This window comes from Leuresthes tenuis, unplaced genomic scaffold (assembly GCF_036924035.1).
Source record: "Leuresthes tenuis unplaced genomic scaffold, fLeuTen1.0.hap1 SCAF_16, whole genome shotgun sequence".
In the NCBI taxonomy this organism is placed as follows: Eukaryota; Metazoa; Chordata; class Actinopteri; order Atheriniformes; family Atherinopsidae; genus Leuresthes; species Leuresthes tenuis.
In genome coordinates this window covers 1,729,756-1,753,183 of record NW_027325370.1, presented here as the reverse complement: position 1 = coordinate 1,753,183, position 23,428 = coordinate 1,729,756, and the positions used below count along the sequence as shown (strand labels likewise).

General features: G+C 45.5%; 1 protein-coding gene across 2 annotated transcripts in view; it reads left to right on the top strand.

Annotated features, from left to right (window-relative positions):
• The window catches only part of LOC140271758 (extracellular sulfatase Sulf-2-like), a 121,441-nt gene that overhangs the window by 33,990 nt on the left and 64,023 nt on the right, over positions 1–23,428 (top strand). For both annotated transcript variants that reach the window (XM_072367054.1, XM_072367055.1), the window contains exons 2-3: positions 3,317–3,345; positions 19,364–19,409. The gene's annotated coding sequence lies outside the window, so the exon portion shown is untranslated. The remainder of the gene's footprint in view (positions 1–3,316; positions 3,346–19,363; positions 19,410–23,428) is intronic.

Sequence of the window (23,428 nt, the reverse complement as noted above, 5' to 3'; positions counted from 1 at the left end):
CAGGAAGATGATGAGGAGAAACTTGGTTCGGAGCTTTTCACTGAAGCATGAAATGAGTATTGGAGGATTTTTACCCACAAAAAGTGACCTCCTCCTCCCCCATCACCCCCCCCCCCCCCCCCACCACCATCACCTCCTCCTCCCCCCCCCCCCCCACCATCACCTCCTCCTCCTCCTCCCCCCCCCCCCCCCCTGCTGGCGCCTCCCTCTGTGTGCCGGCGTCAGAGCAGCATCCATCGATACGAGGCAGAAACTGGAGAAGGTCTCGGTGCCTCCTCAGCTGTTCGATGCAGGGCTGCTTAACTCCTCCTCCTGGTTAACTCAGGACTCCCTGCCTCCTCCTTTAAGGAGCATTTCAGCACCTTTCTACAGACGTTCGACCGCTGCTTTGCTCGCTGTGATATCTTTAAGAGGAACTGATTCTGTTTTTCTGCTCAGATCAGGGTGTGAAGAAGCTTTGTTGGCAGCGAACTGAGCTCCAACAAAGCTTTTCTTTCACTTTAATATAACTAAAGACAATCTCCAAACATTTCCTGAAAGCACCTGGAGAAAATGCAACGATTTGCAAACATGTGCAACTTCCTCTGAACATTTTGACATCAGAGTGCCTGGACCAGCTTTTCCATATATGGGCGTCTCTTCCTGTTTTTTTCCAGATCTCTTAAAGCAGAAAAATTCCTCTGGATACCAAAGTATTCTAGAGTCAAATGTGAGGCCATCTGTCCCACAGCTAAAGCTGGGCTGAAACTGGCTCATCAACAGGACAAAGATCCCAAACACAGCAGCAGATCTACAGCAGAATGTGGGAAAAAGAGAAGAATCAAGGTGTTGCAATGGTCCAGTCAGAGTCCAGACCTCAGCCTGAATGTTTCCCCAGTTTGGGAGTGTTTTAAATGTCTGTTTGTGGTGTTTTTCTTTCTTGCAAATAAACCAAACACAGCGTGTCTAACAGCAGGAACTGTGCTGCTGTTTGTTTCAGTCACAGTTAAAACATTCTGTTGGATCTTTATTTAATTATATTTGCTTTTGATCGTCGGATTCTGCTTCCACAAACTGCTTCTAAACCCCGACTCCAGCAGAAATGTGTTTCTCTCTGGTCTTTAAGTGGAACCGCGGTGGACCAGCGGGCGTAACCAGACATCAGGCTCGGGGCTTTGACCTCCGCTGTGTGGTCTTATTATCCAGCTGAAACTCAAACACAGCGAGCCACAAACAGAGCAGCAGCCCGGCTAATTGGAGGAGGAGTATCGCCTCGTGTCTTTTGCTCTTTCTGTTTCGTCCTCACAGGCAGAAAGCCGGTGGGAACTGGCAGCTCGCAGCTGAGAGAGAAGGCAGAAAGTCATTACTTCTCAGTTGATTGTGTGTGTGTGTGTGTGTGTGTGTGTGTGTGTGTGTGTGTGTGTGTGTGTGTGTGTGTGTGTGTGTGTGTGTGTGTGTGTGTGTGTGTGTGTGTGTGTGTGTGTGTGTGAGTGTGAGTGTGTGTGTGTGTGTGTGTGTGTCTAATCCCACCATCAGTATGCAGCTCATGCTTTGCAACAGAAGGGAGGAAATTGAAGCGGTAGAAAGAAAAGAGTGTGTGTGAGCTGGTGTGTGTGTGTGTTGGTGTGTGTGTGTGTGTGTTGGTGTGTGTGTGTGTGTTGGTGTGTGTGTGTGTGTGTGTGTGTGTGTGTGTCTGTGTGTGTGTGTTGGTGTGTGTGTGTGTGTCTGTGTGTGTGTGTGTGTGTGAGCTGGTGTGTGTGTGTGTGTGTGTGTGAGCGGGGATTCAGTCCAACATGGAGTTCTTTTGATTACAGATGGTAAATGTGCCTTCGCTCACCTCCTCCTCCTCATCGTCTCCTCGCTGCTTCTCACTCGAGGGATTTGAGTTGGACGTGAGGAGAATCCCTGACCAGGCTGTGTGTGTGTGTGTGTGTGTGTGTTCGCTGCATTTTGCACGCCGGCGGTTTTATTGGAAGTGAAGCCGGGTCGTGCAGGTCGACTGAGACGCTGTCTGCCATCCGAAGCTGCCGCTGTTTCATTAAAACCTGTCATCTACGCCTTTCTCTGCCTGAAACAGTTCTGGAGCTGTGGTCAGGCGGCGTCAGGCGGCGCCAGGCGGCGTCAGGCGTGGGCCTGTCGGCGTCAGGTGGCGTCAGGTGGCGCCAGGCGGCGTCAGGCGGCGTCAGGCGTGGGCCTGTCGGCGTCAGGTAGCGTCAGGTAGCGTCAGGTGGCGTCAGGCGGCGTCAGGTGGCGTCAGGCGTGGGCCTGTCGGCGTCAGGTAGCGTCAGGTAGCGTCAGGTGGCGTCAGGCGTGGGCCTGTCGGCGTCAGGTAGCGTCAGGTAGCGTCAGGTGGCGTCAGGCGGCGTCAGGCGTGGGCCTGTCGGCGTCAGGTGGCGTCAGGTGGCGCCAGGCGGCGTCAGGCGGCGTCAGGCGTGGGCCTGTCGGCGTCAGGTAGCGTCAGGTAGCGTCAGGTGGCGTCAGGCGGCGTCAGGCGGCGTCAGGCGTGGGCCTGTCGGCGTCAGGTGGCGTCAGGTGGCGCCAGGCGGCGTCAGGCGGCGTCAGGCGTGGGCCTGTCGGCGTCAGGCGGCGTCAGGTGGCGTCAGGCGGCGTCAGGCGGCGTCAGGCGTGGGCCTGTCGGCGTCAGGTAGCGTCAGGTAGCGTCAGGCGGCCTCAGGCGGCCTCAGGCGGCCTCAGGCGGCGTCAGGTAGCGTCAGGTAGCGTCAGGCGTGGCCTTTCGCCGCAGCATCAGTTCATGTGAGTCACGCACAGGTGGATTCTGCTCCTCTGTGGGACTTTGGACCGGCGCTGTTGGGTATTTGGAGGGTTTTTGGTAAAGTGAAACCTGAGCTCTTTGCTTGGCGTTGCTACTTTAGCTCTGAGGGGCGTTTCCTGCTTCGTGTTCAGCTTCCAGAGGTGTGAGCGCCGTGCTGCGCTGCTCCAAACAGACTCTGATCAGATAAAGTTTCCTGCTCTGTGCTCCAGTCTTACAGCTGAAGTTCTTCCTCTGCCTCGGTCCAGATAAACACTGTGAAACTTTCTTCTTTCAACTAAATCATGTCGTCCTAAACCTAACCAAGGGATTTTTGGGCGAAAGGGAAGCTGGAAAACCATGTCAGCAGATAGAAATAAACCTCTTACACCTCCCAGTGTCCTCACAGCTGATTGGCCGGTGTCTCCATGATGTCAGAACGTCTTCAGACGGGTTTTAGGGTTAGGCAGAAAACAGCCGCTCCACGTATGAATGAATGTTGTGTGATTTTACTGAAAATGTGGCTCTGATTCCACCTTCACCTGTGCACCTGCTGACCGTGCGCTCTCTCTCTGTCTGTCTCTGCAGGACCGAGCAGCCGACGCCACACACTCCAGGTGAGCCTCGCTCTGCAGCTGCTTTAGCAGGAGGAACACCGGCAGGAACAGCTGGGACAGATGTGTGCACTCGGAACCAAACCCAGAGTCAGAGGATAAGATCTAGCAGTTGCTTCGTAGAACCGATACGTAACAGAGCTGTTGTGTTCAGCCTTCTGCTGCAGAATGAAAATAATCGAGTAAAAGATGCCGACGAGTCAGAGTGAGAGCTGTGACTCGGTGCTACGGTTCTGACCCGGTAACCGGAGCTCCACGCTCTCACATTCCTGATTAATGATGCAGGACGCAAACAAAGAAAACCCTGCAGCTCACGCTTGTACTGAAACATCTCCGCTCTTTGGGAAGAGGGGTCAGCATATGTTTAAGTTTATGCATTTAGCAGAAGGTTTTATCCGAAGCGACTTACAGGTGGGCAGGTAGGTTTAGGGGAAAACAGAACCTTTCATGCAGGGGATTTGCAAACTGAAAGAGCAAACTCTGTGTGAAGTTAGCCGACTGTCACAGAGCACGGAGTGAATAAACTGTGCTGCAGGGGGGCGTGTGGATGAAGTGGTCCCAGTAGAGTGCCTGTGTAGAAATCCCTCCGTTAGCTCTCCTATAGCTGCAAGTAGCCACATAACAGCAGCTATGAGCTAACAGAGCTATGAGCTAACAGCAGCTATGAGCTAACAGAGCTATGAGCTAACAGAGCTATAGCACATGTTCATTCATTCATACCATGCCAGAAATAAGGTCCAGGTTTAAAAATACCGGCGTTCCCCTTTAAATCAGCGGTAATTTCATCAGTTAACACCATTGTCCTCTAAGCTACCATGCTATCCAAAAACTAAACAAGCAATAAACGACAGACCATCTGTGTGTGTGGGAGAAGAGGGAACTATAAAACAAAATGGCGACCATGATCATGTGATGGTAAGGGCCCAAGATGGAGGCTGTAACCATGTGCACAATAAGTCACGTGTTAGCCAGAGAAGCTACAACAATGGCTAACATGTAGCCCACGTGTTTATGTTTATGCATTTAGCAGACGCTTTTATCCAAAGTGACTTACAGGTAGGCAGGTAGGGTAAAGGGGTCTAAGGAACCCTACTGGAGACAGAACCTTTCATGCAGGGGATTTGCAAACTGAAAGAGCAAACTCTGTGTGAAGTTAGCCGACTGTCACAGAGCACGGAGTGAATAAACTGTGCTTCAGGGGGGCGTGTGGATGAAGTGGTGAACCCAGATCTCCCAAAACGAAAGGTGGCAATCAAACCGCTACACTATCCGGTCCCTATAGGTGCCGGTGAGGTTCAGGCTTTTTCTCAGGGGCCCAAACTGCCAGAACCTCTGCCGCTGAGCCTCGGCCGCGCTCTCGCCCGTCGAACTTCCCGTTAAACGCCAGCAGTGTGGGCGTCGCAGCGCCGTGTTCGTGGGAAACTTCCATCTGAGCGGATCAGGCGTTCAGCCTGAACTCTCCTCTCAGAACAGTTTGTTTCCCTGCAGCTGATTTGTGGTTCAGCTCCAGTTGACCTGAACTCCTCCACATTCCTCCGGGCGTGCACGTGTGTGCGTGCACGTGGGTGTTTTTAAAGGTATTGCTGGTGTTGTGGGGACCTGAGTGTGTTCACACATTATCGGGACTTGTTGGGTGAGTTGTAGTCATAGGCGGTGTTCGTGAGATCTCCAGGAAGTGAAAGTAAGTCGATGAAATGTGTGTGAACTCGTGCACGTGCGTGTGCACGTGTGTGGTGTGTTTCTCACATGTGTTTCTGATCACAGGCAGACTCACAGGCAGGGAGGGGAGGACACTGAAAGCCCAGGAGGCTTCATGCGGACGCACCCACGTGTTTTTCCACCTGCGTTATGCTAACAGCAGCTTGATTGATTGGCAGCTTTATTGATTAACTGACTGGTCGATCTGAGGGTGATCTGTGAGGCGATCAGCATGGAAACATGGAGACAGGAAACACTCAGTCCAACCTTCTTCTGGAGCAGCTCGTCTCCTCGGCGCCGCCTGGTCACATGCAGCGTAGAGATTATTTCACAGAAAACAGGCTCCACTAATTCCCAAACATGGGAGCTGCTGCTGTTTGCTAATAAAATATCTCCTTCAGGAGGTTCTGGTATCTGACAGAATCTGACAGTGTTCCTCACTTTCAGTCGATTTGTTTGACGCTGCTCAGTTAATGTAATGAAATGCTGCCCTGAAAGCACCAAAGTGTTGGTGTCATAATCCTATTGAGATGGAAACGTGTCCCTGAGCCGTTTTACGTAAGGCGGCGTCCACATGGTCCGCTGGGAAAGCCGATCTGTGAACAGCAAACTGTTTAAACCCTGAATGGGTGTGTTTTTAAGCCTAATTATGGGTTTTTACTGCTAATCCAAATCATTAGTGAATGAGAGCAAAGTGAAAAGGGAATGAAGACAGAGTTCAACTGGAGTAATCGGCTCATTTTTACTGCCTGATGGGTGTTTGTTGCCGGATACATGAGGTCGAACATTTGAATGTAGCGATGCATCCGTTATGATGCTGAGAAGGACTCAAACTGAGTCAAACTGAGTCAAACTGAGTCTGTGCAGGAAACTGAGTCAAACTGTCTGTTTTCTGTCTGTTTTCTGCTTTCTGTCTGTTTTGTCTCTTTTCTGTCTGTTTTTTTTTCTCTTTTCTGTCTGTTTTCTGTCTGTTTTTTGTCTGTTTTCTGGGATGCTTTTCTGCTCTTTTCTTTCTGTTTTTTGTCTGTTTTTGTCTGTTTTTTGTCTGTTTTCTGTCTGTTTTCTGTCTGTTTTCTGGGATGCTTTTCTGCTCTTTTCTTTCTGTTTTTTGTCTGTTTTCTGTCTGTTTTCTGGGATGCTTTTCTGCTCTTTTCTTTCTGTTTTTTGTCTGTTTTCTGTCTGTTTTTGTCTGTTTTTTGTCTGTTTTCTGTCTGTTTTTTGTCTGCTTTCTGTCTTTTTTGTCTGTTTTCTTTCTGTTTTCTTTCTGTTTTCTTTCTGTTTTTTGTCTGTTTTCTGTCTGCTTTCTGTCTGTTTTCTGTCTATTTTTTGTCTGTTTTTTGTCTGTTTTCTTTCTGTTTTTTGTCTGTTTTCTGTCTGCTTTCTGTCTGTTTTCTGTCTATTTTTTGTCTGTTTTTTGTCTGTTTTCTTTCTGTTTTCTTTCTGTTTTCTGTCAGCATCAAATGTTAAGTCTACATCGAATTGATTTAACTGTTTGGTTTGATAATAATAATAATCCCTGGTTCAAATTTCCTTTTGAAGTCTTTCATTCTCCTCCTCTTTCCTGTGTCGGATCAAATTATTGAAAGAAAGTCACACAGAAATATATTAAACTAAGTCCTTTTAGTGGAAACGGGTCACAGGGACATCAGGGATGGAGTCTGTCAGCGCTGTAGCTGCTTCATCCATCAAACATAACTCAGATATGCTGCTTCACTCCCACTGGCCTCTGTTGTCAGTGTGATGCATCGTGGAGGTTTTTCATACATCTGCTTTTGCCCGGAAGAGGCTTTGGGTTTATGGCCATCGATGATGTGGTCCGAGGCTTCAGCAGGTGAATTGGGTTCACTGTCAGGCAGAATTATAGGATAAGTTCTGTCTGCTCAGTTAAATCATGTGAAGATTAGTTTATCTGTGAAGCCGTGACTAAGTTCAGGTTAAAACTTCAGCTTTAACTGTGTAAAGTCAGCGTTGGATTATCGAATTGTTCCAAATGAGTCCAACTCATACAAAGCCAATCTAATCAGAACCAGAACCAGGAAGGGTCCATCTGCCTGGACCAGCTGGGGCTGAGAGGACAGGAAAGAGGGGACAACAAGCAGCGTAACACCAGGCCAGAGACACCTGCTGAGAGAGAGAAACACAAGTTAATGACAGCAATGATGTCAGAGGGAGGAGAGGTGCATCATGGGAGCTCCCCCAGCAGGCTGGGCCTGTAGCAGAACTAAAAAAAGTTTCCTAGCTAAGGAAACCAACAGATTGCCCTGAAACTTTCTGATCCAGTCCCCGTCCTGAGCTGCACGAGGCGACTGTGGAGAGAAAAAACTCCCTTTTAACAGGAAGAAACCTCCATCAGAACCAGAACCAGGAAGAAACCTCCATCAGAACCAGAACCAGGAAGGGTCCATCTGCCTGGACCAGCTGGGGCTGAGAGGACAGGAAAGAGGGGACAACAAGCAGCGTAACACCAGGCCAGAGATACCTGCTGAGAGAGAGAAACACAAGTTAATGACAGCAATGATGTCATCTGTACATGGAGGGAGGAGAGGTGCATCATGGGAGCTCCCCCAGCAGGCCGGGCCTATAGCAGAACTAAAAAAGGTTTCCTAGCTAAGGAAACCAACAGATTGCCCTGAAACTTTCTGATCCAGTCCCCGTCCTGAGCTGCATGAGGCGACTGTGGAGAGAAAAAACTCCCTTTTAACAGGAAGAAACCTCCATCAGAACCAGAACCAGGAAGAAACCTCCATCAGAACCAGAACCAGGAAGGGTTCATCTGCCTGGACCAGCTGGGGCTGAGAGGACAGGAAAGAGGGGACAACAAGCAGCGTAACACCAGGCCAGAGACACCTGCTATTTGAAACATCTTCAACAGATCAGAAAATGATCAAACATCCAAGAAATAAATGTTGCTATTAGATTAAAGAGTATATAAAGATAATTAGATGTAAAAAATGTGTGGAACACTCGTTTTAGTTTGTTTCACAAATGCAGTTAAGGTGTTTCATCCAGATTATCTCTTTAAACCACGTCCACATTAGCGGTCATGTGACCTCCAGGTTTTAGGTGTGCAACCAGGAGCCGTCTCTGAAGCTTTCCAGATGTCAGCTGTCACTGAATAACTCCACGATACACTGATGCACTCCGATACAACGGCGCTGCAATAAATCCTGCCTTCACCGAGGTTACAGCCTCTCATAAACACGAAGCTCTGAGCACAAATAAATATAAAAGCGTGAGCTCATGCATCAAACCTGCTGTCAGCTGCAGTGCTTCATCTGCAGAGTGTGGATCTATAGGAGGATGCTGTGTGTGTATACAGTAAAAGTGTGTTTCCAGCGGTCATCTCCCAGCAGAGCTTTGCATCCGTCTATTTCTGTCTCTGAGTGGGAAGGATGGATGTACTGCCCAGAGGGAAGGAGAGAGGGATGGAAAGACAAATGCAGGAGTGGAGCTCATGCTTAGGCCGACCTGTGTCTCTCTGTGAAGCTCTTAATGAATTAACCCACGATGACATCACCAGGATGGATGGAGGGATGTTATGATGGAGGAAAATGGCTCAAAGCTACCTTCTATACTCTGTATTTTCCACAACTTATTAAACTGTTTTTATTCAGTCATTTTGAGCTAAAAAAGGCAAAGAGGAGAACTCGATTCTGCAGAACCTTGAGAAAAAATGGCTGTTTCCTTTTCTGCTGCCAACTGCTCACAAGTTGAAGCTAAATGTGTAAAAAGAAAAGATTGTTGATCATCAAATGTCCTTAATATGGATCAGACGTAGTTTAGTAATGGACCTTCATATGGATCAGACGTAGTTTAGTAATGGACCTTCATATGGATCAGATGTAGTTTAGTAATGGACCTTCATATGGATCAGATGTAGTTTAGTAATGGACCTTCATATGGATCAGATGTAGTTTAGTAATGGACCTTCATATGGATCAGATGTAGTTTAGTAAAGGACCTTCATATGGATCAGATGTAGTTTAGTAATGGACCTTCATATGGATCAGATGTAGTTTAGTAATGGACCTTCATATGGATCAGACGTAGTTTAGTAAAGGACCTTCATATGGATCAGATGTAGTTTAGTAATGGACCTTCATATGGATCAGACGTAGTTTAGTAATGGACCTTCATATGGATCAGATGTAGTTTAGTAAAGGACCTTCATATGGATCAGATGTAGTTTAGTAATGGATCTTCATATGGATCTGACACAGTTTAGTAAAGGACCTTCATATGGATCAGATGTAGTTTAGTAATGGACCTTCATATGGATCAGATGTAGTTTAGTAAAGGACCTTCATATGGATCTGACACAGTTTAGTAAAGGACCTTCATATGGATCAGATGTAGTTTAGTAATGGACCTTCATATGGATCAGATGTAGTTTAGTAAAGGACCTTCATATGGATCAGATGTAGTTTAGTAATGGACCTTCATATGGATCAGACGTAGTTTAGTAATGGACCTTCATATGGATCAGATGTAGTTTAGTAATGGACCTTCATATGGATCAGATGTAGTTTAGTAATGGACCTTCATATGGATCTGACACAGTTTAGTAATGGACCTTCATATGGATCAGATGTAGTTTAGTAATGGACCTTCATATGGATCAGACGTAGTTTAGTAAAGGACCTTCATATGGATCAGATGTAGTTTAGTAATGGACCTTCATATGGATCAGACGTAGTTTAGTAAAGGACCTTCATATGGATCAGATGTAGTTTAGTAATGGACCTTCATATGGATCAGACGTAGTTTAGTAAAGGACCTTCATATGGATCAGATGTAGTTTAGTAATGGACCTTCATATGGATTAGACGTAGTTTAGTAATGGACCTTCATATGGATCAGATGTAGTTTAGTAATGGACCTTCATATGGATCAGACGTAGTTTAGTAAAGGACCTTCATATGGATCAGATGTAGTTTAGTAATGGACCTTCATATGGATCAGACGTAGTTTAGTAATGGACCTTCATATGGATCAGATGTAGTTTAGTAATGGACCTTCATATGGATCAGACGTAGTTTAGTAATGGACCTTCATATGGATCAGATGTAGTTTAGTAAAGGACTTTAATATGGATCAGATGTAGTTTAGTAATGGACCTTCATATGGATCAGATGTAGTTTAGTAATGGACCTTCATATGGATCAGACGTAGTTTAGTAATGGACCTTCATATGGATCAGATGTAGTTTAGTAATGGACCTTCATATGGATCAGATGTAGTTTAGTAAAGGACCTTCATATGGATCAGATGTAGTTTAGTAATGGACTTTCATATGGATCAGACGTAGTTTAGTAATGGACCTTCATATGGATCAGACGTAGTTTAGTAATGGACCTTCATATGGATCAGACGTAGTTTAGTAAAGGACCTTCATATGGATCAGACGTAGTTTAGTAAAGGACCTTCATATGGATCAGACGTAGTTTAGTAAAGGACCTTCATATGGATCAGATGTAGTTTAGTAATGGACCTTCATATGGATCAGATGTAGTTTAGTAATGGACCTTCATATGGATCAGACGTAGTTTAGTAATGGATCTTAATATGGATCAGATGTAGTTTAGTAATGGACCTTCATATGGATCAGATGTAGTTTAGTAATGGACCTTCATATGGATCAGATGTAGTTTAGTAATGGACCTTCATATGGATCAGATGTAGTTTAGTAATGGACCTTCATATGGATCAGATGTAGTTTAGTAATGGACCTTCATATGGATCAGATGTAGTTTAGTAATGGACCTTCATATGGATCAGATGTAGTTTAGTAATGGACCTTCATATGGATCAGATGTAGTTTAGTAAAGGACCTTCATATGGATCAGATGTAGTTTAGTAATGGACCTTCATATGGATCAGATGTAGTTTAGTAATGGACCTTCATATGGATCAGACGTAGTTTAGTAAAGGACCTTCATATGGATCAGATGTAGTTTAGTAATGGACCTTCATATGGATCAGACGTAGTTTAGTAATGGACCTTCATATGGATCAGATGTAGTTTAGTAAAGGACCTTCATATGGATCAGATGTAGTTTAGTAATGGATCTTCATATGGATCTGACACAGTTTAGTAAAGGACCTTCATATGGATCAGATGTAGTTTAGTAATGGACCTTCATATGGATCAGATGTAGTTTAGTAAAGGACCTTCATATGGATCTGACACAGTTTAGTAAAGGACCTTCATATGGATCAGATGTAGTTTAGTAATGGACCTTCATATGGATCAGATGTAGTTTAGTAAAGGACCTTCATATGGATCAGATGTAGTTTAGTAATGGACCTTCATATGGATCAGATGTAGTTTAGTAATGGACCTTCATATGGATCTGACACAGTTTAGTAATGGACCTTCATATGGATCAGATGTAGTTTAGTAATGGACCTTCATATGGATCAGATGTAGTTTAGTAATGGACCTTCATATGGATCAGACGTAGTTTAGTAAAGGACCTTCATATGGATCAGATGTAGTTTAGTAATGGACCTTCATATGGATCAGACGTAGTTTAGTAAAGGACCTTCATATGGATCAGATGTAGTTTAGTAATGGACCTTCATATGGATCAGATGTAGTTTAGTAATGGACCTTCATATGGATTAGACGTAGTTTAGTAATGGACCTTCATATGGATCAGATGTAGTTTAGTAATGGACCTTCATATGGATCAGACGTAGTTTAGTAAAGGACCTTCATATGGATCAGATGTAGTTTAGTAATGGACCTTCATATGGATCAGACGTAGTTTAGTAATGGACCTTCATATGGATCAGATGTAGTTTAGTAATGGACCTTCATATGGATCAGACGTAGTTTAGTAATGGACCTTCATATGGATCAGATGTAGTTTAGTAAAGGACTTTAATATGGATCAGATGTAGTTTAGTAATGGACCTTCATATGGATCAGATGTAGTTTAGTAATGGACCTTCATATGGATCAGACGTAGTTTAGTAATGGACCTTCATATGGATCAGATGTAGTTTAGTAATGGACCTTCATATGGATCAGATGTAGTTTAGTAAAGGACCTTCATATGGATCAGATGTAGTTTAGTAATGGACTTTCATATGGATCAGACGTAGTTTAGTAATGGACCTTCATATGGATCAGACGTAGTTTAGTAATGGACCTTCATATGGATCAGACGTAGTTTAGTAAAGGACCTTCATATGGATCAGACGTAGTTTAGTAAAGGACCTTCATATGGATCAGACGTAGTTTAGTAAAGGACCTTCATATGGATCAGATGTAGTTTAGTAATGGACCTTCATATGGATCAGATGTAGTTTAGTAATGGACCTTCATATGGATCAGACGTAGTTTAGTAATGGATCTTAATATGGATCAGATGTAGTTTAGTAATGGACCTTCATATGGATCAGATGTAGTTTAGTAATGGACCTTCATATGGATCAGATGTAGTTTAGTAATGGACCTTCATATGGATCAGATGTAGTTTAGTAATGGACCTTCATATGGATCAGATGTAGTTTAGTAATGGACCTTCATATGGATCAGATGTAGTTTAGTAATGGACCTTCATATGGATCAGACACAGTTTAGTAATGGACCTTCATATGGATCAGACGTAGTTTAGTAATGGACCTTCATATGGATCAGACGTAGTTTAGTAATGGACCTTCATATGGATCAGATGTAGTTTAGTAATGGACCTTCATATGGATCAGATGTAGTTTAGTAATGGACCTTCACATGGATCAGATGTAGTTTAGTAATGGACCTTCATATGGATCAGATGTAGTTTAGTAATGGACCTTCATATGGATCAGATGTAGTTTAGTAATGGACCTTCATATGGATCAGATGTAGTTTAGTAATGGACCTTCATATGGATCAGATGTAGTTTAGTAATGGACCTTCATATGGATCAGATGTAGTTTAGTAATGGACCTTCATATGGATCAGATGTAGTTTAGTAATGGACCTTCACATGGATCAGATGTAGTTTAGTAATGGACCTTCATATGGATCAGATGTAGTTTAGTAATGGACCTTCATATGGATCAGATGTAGTTTAGTAATGGACCTTCATATGGATCAGATGTAGTTTAGTAATGGACCTTCATATGGATCAGATGTAGTTTAGTAATGGACCTTCATATGGATCAGACGTAGTTTAGTAATGGACCTTCATATGGATCAGACGTAGTTTAGTAATGGACCTTCATATGGATCAGATGTAGTTTAGTAATGGACCTTCATATGGATCAGATGTAGTTTAGTAATGGACCTTCATATGGATCAGACTTAGTTTAGTAATGGACCTTCATATGGATCAGACGTAGTTTAGTAATGGACCTTCATATGGATCAGATGAATAAATGTCTCATCAGGACGTCGTATATTCCATCCAGCGGACCTCCAGCTGGCTTCCATGAACACCTCAGTGCAAACCAACATCTCTTCTCCCTGAGCCCATCAGTAAAGCATTTATTGCACCATCACTTGTCCGCCTGTATGAGTGAAATCTCAACGCTTTGTTGGAAGCTTGTCATCAGAAAAGCTGAACAAAGTGACTTAGTTATGATCAGATTCCTTTCACTGCGCATCATACGGCCGAACCGAGGCACTGCAGGTTTAACCGAGTCGAGGTTTTGCTCCATTCTGTGCAGCATGCGTTCAGTTCTGCTCCAGGTTCTGCTCCAGGTTCAGGTTCTGCTTCAGGTTCCGCTCCAGGTTCTGCTCCAGGTTTAGGTTCAGGTTCTGCTCCAGGTTCTGCTTCAGGTTCCGCTCCAGGTTCTGCTCCAGGTTCTGCTCCAGGTTTAGGTTCAAGTTCTGCTCCAGGTTCTGCTCCAGGTTCTGCTTCAGGTTCCGCTCCAGGTTCTGCTCCAGGTTCTGCTCCAGGTTTAGGTTCAAGTTCTGCTCCAGGTTCTGCTCCAGGTTCTGCTTCAGGTTCCGCTCCAGGTTCTGCTCCAGGTTCTGCTCCAGGTTTAGGTTCAAGTTCTGCTCCAGGTTCTGCTCCAGGTTCTGCTCCAGGTTTAGGTTCAGGTTCCGCTCCAGGTTCTGCTCCAGGTTCTGCTTCAGGTTCCGCTCCAGGTTCTGCTCCAGGTTCTGCTCCAGGTTTAGGTTCAGGTTCTGCTCCAGGTTCTGCTTCAGGTTCCGCTCCAGGTTCTGCTCCAGGTTCTGCTCCAGGTTTAGGTTCAGGTTCTGCTCCAGGTTCTGCTTCAGGTTCTGCTCCAGGTTCTGCTCCAGGTTCTGCTCCAGGTTTAGGTTCAAGTTCTGCTCCAGGTTCTGCTCCAGGTTCTGCTTCAGGTTCCGCTCCAGGTTCTGCTTCAGGTTCTGCTTCAGGTTCTGCTCCAGGTTCTGCTTCAGGTTCAGGTTCTGGTTCAGAATCTGCTCCAGGTTCTGCTCCAGGTTCTGCTCAAGGTTCTGCTTCAGGTTCTGCTTCAGGTTCTGCTCAAGGTTCTGGTTCAGGTTCTGGTTCAGGTTCTGCTTCAGGTTCTGGTTCTGCTCCAGGTTCAGGTTCTGCTCCAGGTTCTGCTTCAGGTTCTGCTCCAGGTTCTAGTTCAGGTTCTGCTCCAGGTTCTGCTCCAGGTTCTGGTTCTGATTCTGGTTCTGGTTCTGCTCCAGGTTCTGCTTCAGGTTCTGCTCCAGGTTCTAGTTCAGGTTCTGCTCCAGGTTCTGCTCCAGGTTCTGCTCCAGGTTCTGCTCCAGGTTCTGGTTCAGGTTCAGGTTCTGCTCCAGGTTCTGCTCCAGGTTCTAGTTCAGGTTCTGCTCCAGGTTCTGCTCCAGGTTCTAGTTCAGGTTCTAGTTCAGGTTCTGCTCCAGGTTCTGGTTCTGGTTCTGGTTCAGGTTCTGGTTCTGCTCCAGGTTCTGTGACAGAGGTCAGACTGCAAAGCGAACGCTGAACAGAGGCAGCTTGTAGTGAGACGCAGCAGCTGGATGGAAACAGCTGCTTCTGGTGCAGAATCCAGCCTGAGGGATGCAGATCTGCTGTGGGCTGACGGGTCAGTACCAGGCGGAGGTGGAGGATAGGTTAGAGGAGAGAGGAGGAGGAGAGTCTAACTGATGACCGCAGCTCGCAAACAGCCTTCAGCTGTTTGTAAGGAGAAGGCAGATAAATAGATAAAGAAGACAAATGTTCCCTCCTCTGTGGAGGACAAACTCAATCTTCCCCGCGGCTCTCCTTTGCTGCTGCTCAGAGACTGAAGCAGAGAGGAAGAGCTGGAAATAAATCCTGGGAGCCTGTTGGCTGCACTCGAACAGCGAGGGTTTCAGTCCTGAAGGCAGGGGTTGAATCTCAGTCCAGACTCCTCAGTTTGGAGGAATGTGGTTGCTTTTTGAACACAAACGGAGGCAAAACTCATCCCAGAGCTTTAACAATTAAATTTAATGAGCTGTCAGAGCCACAGAAAAAGAGCTGGAGTTTCAATTCACTTTTATTCATAAAGCGCCATCTCACAGATACAGTCCAATTCAAGTCGATTCATTCTAATACAGTCAGATTTAATGAATGAAATTATACCTGCTGAGAGAGAAACAAGTTAATGACAGCAATGATGTCATGGAGGGAGGAGAGGTGCATCATGGGAGCTCCCCCAGCAGGCTGGGCCTATAGCAGCAGAACTAAAAAAAAGTTTCCTAGCTAAGGAAACCAGCAGATTTCACTGAAACTTCTCTCTGATCCTGAGCTGCACGAGGCGACTGTGGAGAGAAAAAACTCCCTTTTAACAGGAAGAAACCTCCATCAGAACCAGAACCAGGAAGGGTCCATCTGCCTGGACCAGCTGGGGGCTGAGAGGACAGGAAAGAGGGGACAACAAGCAGCGTAACACCAGGCCAGAGATACCTGCTGAGAGAGAGAAACACAAGTTAATGACAGCAATGATGTCATCTGTACATGGAGGGAGGAGAGGTGCATCATGGGAGCTCCCCCAGCAGGCTGGGCCTATAGCAGAAGAACTATGGGATGTTTCAGGCTCACCTGAGCCATCCCTAACTATAAGCTTTATCAGAAAGGAAAGTTTCAGCCTGATCTTAAAGGTAGAGAGGGTGTCTGCTTCCTGAAGCCAAACTGGCAGCTGGTTCCACAGAGAGGGGCCTGATAACTGAAGGCTCTGCCTCCCGTTCTGCTTTTAGGGGCCTGATAACTGAAGGCTCTGCCTCCCGTTCTGCTTTTAGGGGCCTGATAACTGAAGGCTCTGCCTCCCATTCTGCTTTTAGAAACTCTGGGAACCACAAGGAAACCTGCAGCCTGAGAGCAAAGTGCTCTGTTGGGGAAATATCCAACTGTGAGATCTTTAAGATATGATGGAGCTCGGTCATTAAGAGCTTTATATGTGAGGAGAAGAATCTTAAAATCTATTCTGAATCTAACAGGGAGCCAATGAAGAGAAGCTAAAACTGGAGAAACATGATCTCTGCTGTTAGATCTCAGCAGAACTCCGGCTGCAGGGTTTTGGATAAAGAATTACAGTCCAACCCTGAAGTAACAGATGCATGGAGCAGTAAACCCTGAGCTGACGTTCTCAGGTTGTTTCAGTCTGAGGAACCAAATCGAGTGGAAGGAGGTTTTAAGATGGAGGCAGAAAGAGGAAGCAGCCCGAGCTGTGGAGAGCAAAGTCAGCCTGCATTAATGGAAATAAACCAGAGGACGTTCCCTTCACAGGCAGCACAGATGTTTTTATTAGTTACTCCTCCGTCAGATCGTGCACGTGCTCGTGCACGCCGTCTTTGAAGAAGAAGAAAAAAGAAACGTCCAGAGAGATTCTCCATTTCCTGTCTGCTTCGCCAACTTCCTGTCACCATGTTGATTTACCGCTGCATAACTCCACCTGTGTGTGTGTGCGTGTGTGTGCACGTGTGCGTGCACGTGTGTGCGCACAGCTCTGCAGTTTGGGGTTGTGAGTGTGCCTCAGATGTTGTTGCAGACATGCAGGCCTTTAGGGAAACACAGAGTGGCTCTCTGCAGTAATTACAACCCACAGACCGTCTCAGGTGGAGGATGAGCGGCAGCAGTTGTTACCATGGTGTCGGTGGCTGTGTGTGTGTGTGCGTGCATGTGTGTGTGTGTGTGTGTGTGTGCGCTGAGCTCATGCTATTGTGGCTAACAGCTTCTGGCCAAACCGAAAGACTGAGCGTCTGAATCCGGTTTGGGCTGCAGGTAACAGTTTCTTCATGATTACAGAAAAAGCAAAGAAAATGGCCGCCGCTCTGTGGAATAACAGCAGAGTAGCAGCAGTGGTTCGGGCACCCGACAGGGATCAGGACTGTTATCTTCTGAGGTCTGGATCTCTGACAGCCTGAACCAGCCCTGCAGTGATGAGGAGGGACAGCACCGAAGCTGTGCCACGATCTGGGCTTTAATTCCACTGTGAGACACTGAGCGTGACGCTTGAATATCAGTTATTCTGAAACCTGGGCCTGTCATAACCCACCCTGAGTTATTGTTCCACCTATGTGGAAACAGACACAGTTGGGTCAGTATGTGTTTTTATTAAAATGGTTGTACACCCATTAAATTGAGCCGATTAAACCCTTTCCCAGTGCCACCGCCTCCCGGGTCAGGCTTGTCTCCATGAAACCAGTGTCCTGCACACTGATCCTGCTTTCTGAGATGATGAGGCTCGTTTGTTAGGTTAAACGGGTCGTTTGTTAGGTTAAACGGCTCATTTGTTAGGTTAAACGGCTCATTTGTTAGCTTAAACGGCTCATTTGTTAGCTTAAACGGCTCATTTGTTAGCTTAAACGGCTCATTTGTTAGCTTAAACGGGTCATTTGTTAGCTTAAACGGCTCGTTTGTTAGCTTAAACGGCTCATTTGTTAGCTTAAACGGCTCATTTGTTAGCTTAAACGGCTCGTTTGTTAGCTTAAACGGGTCATTTGTTAGCTTAAACGGCTCTTTTGTTAGCTTAAACGGCTCTTTTGTTAGCTTGAACGGCTCTTTTGTTAGCTTAAACGGCTCTTTTGTTAGCTTAAACGGCTCATTTGTTAGCTTAAACGGCTCTTTTGTTAGCTTAAACGGGTCCTGGGCGTCAGCCCCACAGAGTAAGCTCGCTGGTATCCGTCCTCACAGTTTCTTCATGTGTTCTGTGAAGAAAGTGCGCGCTGTGCCCACTCTTGCGGCCCTGAGTGCAGCATCCTCAGAGGTAAACCCAGATGTTGTGCTGCCATCACTGACCCTGAACCCTGGAACCGGATGAGATGATCTTATTTTCTGTTCTTTTGTCTTTCTTTGAGTTGCATCAATAAATCTAAACAGATTCCAGCTTTAAATCAGCACAAAACTGAGGGTTTGACTGGTTTAAATAACACAGATTTACTGAACAGAAAGAGACGGATTAAGCAGAGAAATGTCCTGTTGGTGCTTCTTTCTGCGCTTTAGTCCAAACGTCTTCAGCGTTTGTTTCAGGCAGCAAAGAATGAAAAGTTTAACGATGACTCTGCTGGGCAGAAAAAGATGATGCACAGTGAAATGAAACAGGAGTGAAACCGCGGTCGGTCACATGATTTCAGAACACTGATGCGAGTCTATTTTGGTTCCTGAGACGTTTGGACGCCTCGGGCTGCAGATTTATCACCTTTTAAAAGTGTTTTGTTCTCTGAGTCTGACGACTAAATGCTGCCTGTCAGGCATGCTCAGCATGAAACAGAGCAGCAGAGAAACTAAGTGAACCCCTGATCCAGCAGCTTCAGCTGCAGTAATGGTTTCCTGTGTGTAAAACTAAGTGAACCCCTGATCCAGCAGCTTCAGCAGCAGTGAGTGAGAAACTAAGTGAACCCCTGATCCAGCAGCTTCAGCAGCAGTGAGTGTAAAACTAAGTGAACCCCTGATCCAGCAGCTTCAGCAGCAGTGAGTGAGAAACTAAGTGAACCCCTGATCCAGCAGCTTCAGCAGCAGTGAGTAAAACTAAGTGAACCCCTGATCCAGCAGCTTCAGCAGCAGTGAGTGAGAAACTAAGTGAACCCCTGATCCAGCAGCTTCAGCAGCAGTGAGTGTGAAACTAAGTGAACCCCTGATCCAGCAGCTTTCAGCTCAGCTCTCTTAAGGTCCCACCACAGCATCTCAGTCAGGCTGAGGTCTGGACTCTGACTTATGTTGCAGCTTCTTTAAAATGTGAGCTCAGGTGGAGGTGGGCGGGGCTTGTTATCCTGCCCACAGGTGGCAGCTGAATGCACACAGACTTGCAGCCTTACAGGCTTCAGATGATCAGTTACAGTTGTAAGTTTCTCATGAACAGCAGCAGTGAGCATGGCTGCCTCCAGGGGGCGCTGCCAGGACTCTCACACCTGGAACCAGCGGTTGAATCTAACACGAGTGCTTCTTGTTTTCAGGTCCACTGTGAGACGAACGCTGTGAAACCCTCAGCTGGAGCACAAGGTAACTCCCATTTTTACTGTGGCCTCTTTCCATTAAACACCTGAACCTTCACCCCCGGCTGCTGCTCACAAAGACAGTGCTGATGAAGCACATCGGAGAGCTTTCTCTGTTGGCTTCAGCCTGTTTGTTTCTCATCCGTATCCATGGTTACGCTTGGCTTCATCCGCCGTTCCCAGAGGCTTTCACACAGCTGGTAGATTTGTGCGGAGTTGTTTCTGCTGTTTTTCTTCTGTTAATGTGTCTGTTGGAGCCGCCGGTCCAAAGGTCGCTGCAGCTAACCCGCTAACCGATTAGTTCGGCCCGCTGCTGCCAATGAGGCTGACGGCGGGAGCCGCACACACAGCCGAATGATGCCAGAGCCGGTCGGCTGCAGCTCTGGAAACTCTCCCACTCCTCCTCCTCCTCCTCTGCTCAGACTTAAACGAGCTAAAGTTGGCTCAAAGCTCCAGGTTTATCCTCGTGTTTCTGTTGTTGTCGACTCTGACAGCTGGCCTCGAAGGACGCGTCTCGCAGTGAGTTTGATCACCGTCTACCTCAGGCTGAGCGGAACATCTGAAAAACCAGCCGCGCTTTCTAATTTAGGCTCTTTTCATCTGTCTGAAGCCTTTTTATGAATATGCAGGAGAGACATGAAGATGAGAAGCTAAAGAAGTTTACTTCAGATGTTCCTCCCTGTTTATATCAGGGACTAACGGACTGCAGGAGGTAGCTGCAGTGCCCCCTACTGGAGACGCTTAAAGCTAAATAAATGTGTTAAATGCACATCTTCTGATGGATTTGGCACATCTGTGGCTGTAGTCTGCAGTTCTCAGGTCCAGAAGATGAACACAAACTTATCAATTCAACTTTTTTAGCTGATGCTATCATACGCCGACCCAGTTCCAGGAATCAGCTGGATCTCCTCCCACCATCGGCACACAAACACATCAAGCGTCTCCAGCTTCGAGGACGCACCACCTGAGTCTCCAGGGCAGGAGGTGGTGATTAATTTATGGCTTTCAGCAAAGGAAACCAGACGTAAAAGTCCCAAACAAAGCCAGGTTTGCTTCATCAGAGGAGTTTGTGTGCTTTGAGGGTTCGGTCAGTGGGAAATATGCGGCGGGAGGGGCCTGTTGGCTGTGAAAGACGACAGGAAGAGGCTGAAAAAAGCCTGATGATGCAAACAAAATACAGTTTGGTGTGTCGAGGCCGTACTAAAGAAGCCTGTCTGGTTAACTCAGAGCTTCACGGTGGTTTCTGACATGTAAAGCAGTCAGTTACTTTATATTTAGAGGCTACAGGAGTCAGTTACTTTATATTTAGAGGCTACAGGAGTCAGTTACTTTATATTTAGAGGCTACAGGAGTCAGTTACTTTATATTTAGAGGCTACAGGAGTCAGTTACTTTATATTTAGAGGCTACAGGAGTCAGTTACTTTATATTTAGAGGCTACAGGAGTCAGTTACTTTATATTTAGAGGCTACAGGAGTCAGTTACTTTATATTTAGAGGCTACAGCAGTCAGGTACTTTATATTTAGAGGCTACAGGAGTCAGTTGCTTTATATTTAGAGGCTACAGCAGTCAGTTACTTTATATTTAGAGGCTACAGGAGTCAGTTACTTTATATTTAGAGGCTACAGGAGTCAGTTACTTTATATTTAGAGGCTACAGGAGTCAGTTACTTTATATTTAGAGGCTACAGGAGTCAGTTACTTTATATTTAGAGGCTACAGCAGTCAGTTACTTTATATTTAGAGGCTACAGGAGTCAGTTACTTTATATTTAGAGGCTACAGCAGTCAGTTACTTTATATTTAGAGGCTACAGGCCTAACTTAGTGTAACTTAGTGCCTAATTTAGGTGTAAATCTAAATGCAGTCAGTTACTCAGAGGGATTCAGAGGCAGGTGTGAATCTTTCCCACAAACACAAGCTGTGAGTTCAGACTCAAACCCGACATGAAGCTGGTCTCAGATGGCTGCCGTTCCAGAGCTGAACACCAGGAGAGTAAAGAGCAGCATCTTTCTGCCAGACAGCAGGTGGATGCTTGTGCTTACATGGCTAACAGCTAACAGCCGTCTGGCACCAACAGCCAGCCTTCCCCTCGGCTTCTGCCTCTTTGGCTTCCTGTTCAACCCTCCGGGGTCAGAGGTTAGGGTCACATCACTGTCGTTTCTCTGCTTCCAGCTCAAACACTGACCGTTTCCCCGCCTCCACTGGTCCATCGGTCAAAAGAAAAAACCTCTAACATCTGCGAACATGTGGCAGCTGGAAAGGGTTTCATCAACATTCAGTGGATCCAGCTGATGGGAATTGAGATGGATTGATTTTACCTGAGTGAGCTGACAGCCGCGCTCAGTCCTGCTGTGTGGGCCGACAGCTCACTCAGAGATAAACATATTTGGCCCGCGAGGCAATTTTAGATAAATATTAGAGCTGGCTCGCCAGTATCATACGGCGGCAGCGCTGTAACCCCGCATTCACCGCTTATACTACAAATCCCATAATGCTTTGCTGTTGTTTTGGCGCGTCAATTAGGACAGAGGCAGATACGCCCCTCCTCTGTGTCAGTAGCATCTATGCTAGCGGTCTTCTTGTGCCCCCCGCCTCTCCCCCAGACCACACTTCGACCTCAAACCACAGCTGTCACTGTTACCAAAAAATGGCCAAAAGAAATGCAGAAAATACAACTTTTCTGGACAGGTGGGAGACAGAATATCTGTTTATGTAAAAGACAGACCTGTTTGTCTTGTTTGTGGAGCTAACCTGTCAGTAACTAAGGAGTAACTAAGGGGTAACTAAGGAGTAACTAAGGAGTAACTAAGGACTAACTAAGGAGTAACTAAGGAGTAACTAGGAGTAACTAAGGAGTAACTAGGAGTAACTAAGGAGTAACTAAGGAGTAAGTAGGAGTAACTAAGGAGTATCTAGGAGTAACTAAGGAGTAACTAAGGAGTAACTAAGGAGTAACTAGGAGTAACTAGGAGTAACTAAGGACTAACTAAGGAGTAACTAAGGACTAACTAAGGACTAACTAAGGACTAACTAAGGACTAACTAAGGACTAACTAAGGACTAACTAAGGAGTAACTAGGAGTAACTAAGGAGTAACTAAGGAGTAACTAAGGAGTAACTAAGGACTAACTAAGGAGTAACTAGGAGTAACTAGGAGTAACTAAGGAGTAACTAAGGAGTAACTAAGGAGTAACTAGGAGTAACTAAGGAGTAACTAAGAAGTAACTAAGGAGTAACTATGGAGTAACTATGGAGTAACTAAGGAGTAACTAAGGAGTAACTAAGGAGTAACTAAGGAGTAACTAGGAGTAACTAAGGACTAACTAAGGACTAACTAAGGACTAACTAAGGACTAACTAAGGACTAACTAAGGAGTAACTAGGAGTAACTAAGGAGTAACTAAGGAGTAACTAGGAGTAACTAAGGAGTAACTAAGAAGTAACTAAGAAGTAACTAAGGAGTAACTAAGGAGTAACTATGGAGTAACTATGGAGTAACTAAGGAGTAACTAAGGATATAATATTAGACGACACTATGAAACGAAACACCAGGACAAATATAAGGACCTGGACACAGCTCAAAGGAGCCAGAAAGTAAAGGAGATGAAAAGAGGTTTATGTTATTTTATTTTCACATTTATTAGCCTGTGTAAGAAGCTAATTTTGACATAAATCAGAAAGCTGCAAACAGAAAGGAGGCATTTATTTTTTATTTAAATTTGATTTAATATGCCATTGATATGTTTTTATTATTATTATTGTTATTATTATTAGCAGCTCAATTTCGCACCCCTGGACTTTAAAGTTAAGCCTTGTTCAGTATTCGTTGTTAAATCAAAACTTGTTGGGTTCCATATTAAAAGGTTAATTTGTTCAACCATGCTTTGTTCAATTAAAAATTTTGGCCCTCTGTGTATTTGAGTTTGACCCCTGCTGTAGATTCATAGTTGGGAGATGGGAGATTCATTAAGTTGTAGCCTTTAGAGCTCTGAGGATGAGTAAAATGTGTTTTAGTGGATGTACCTGC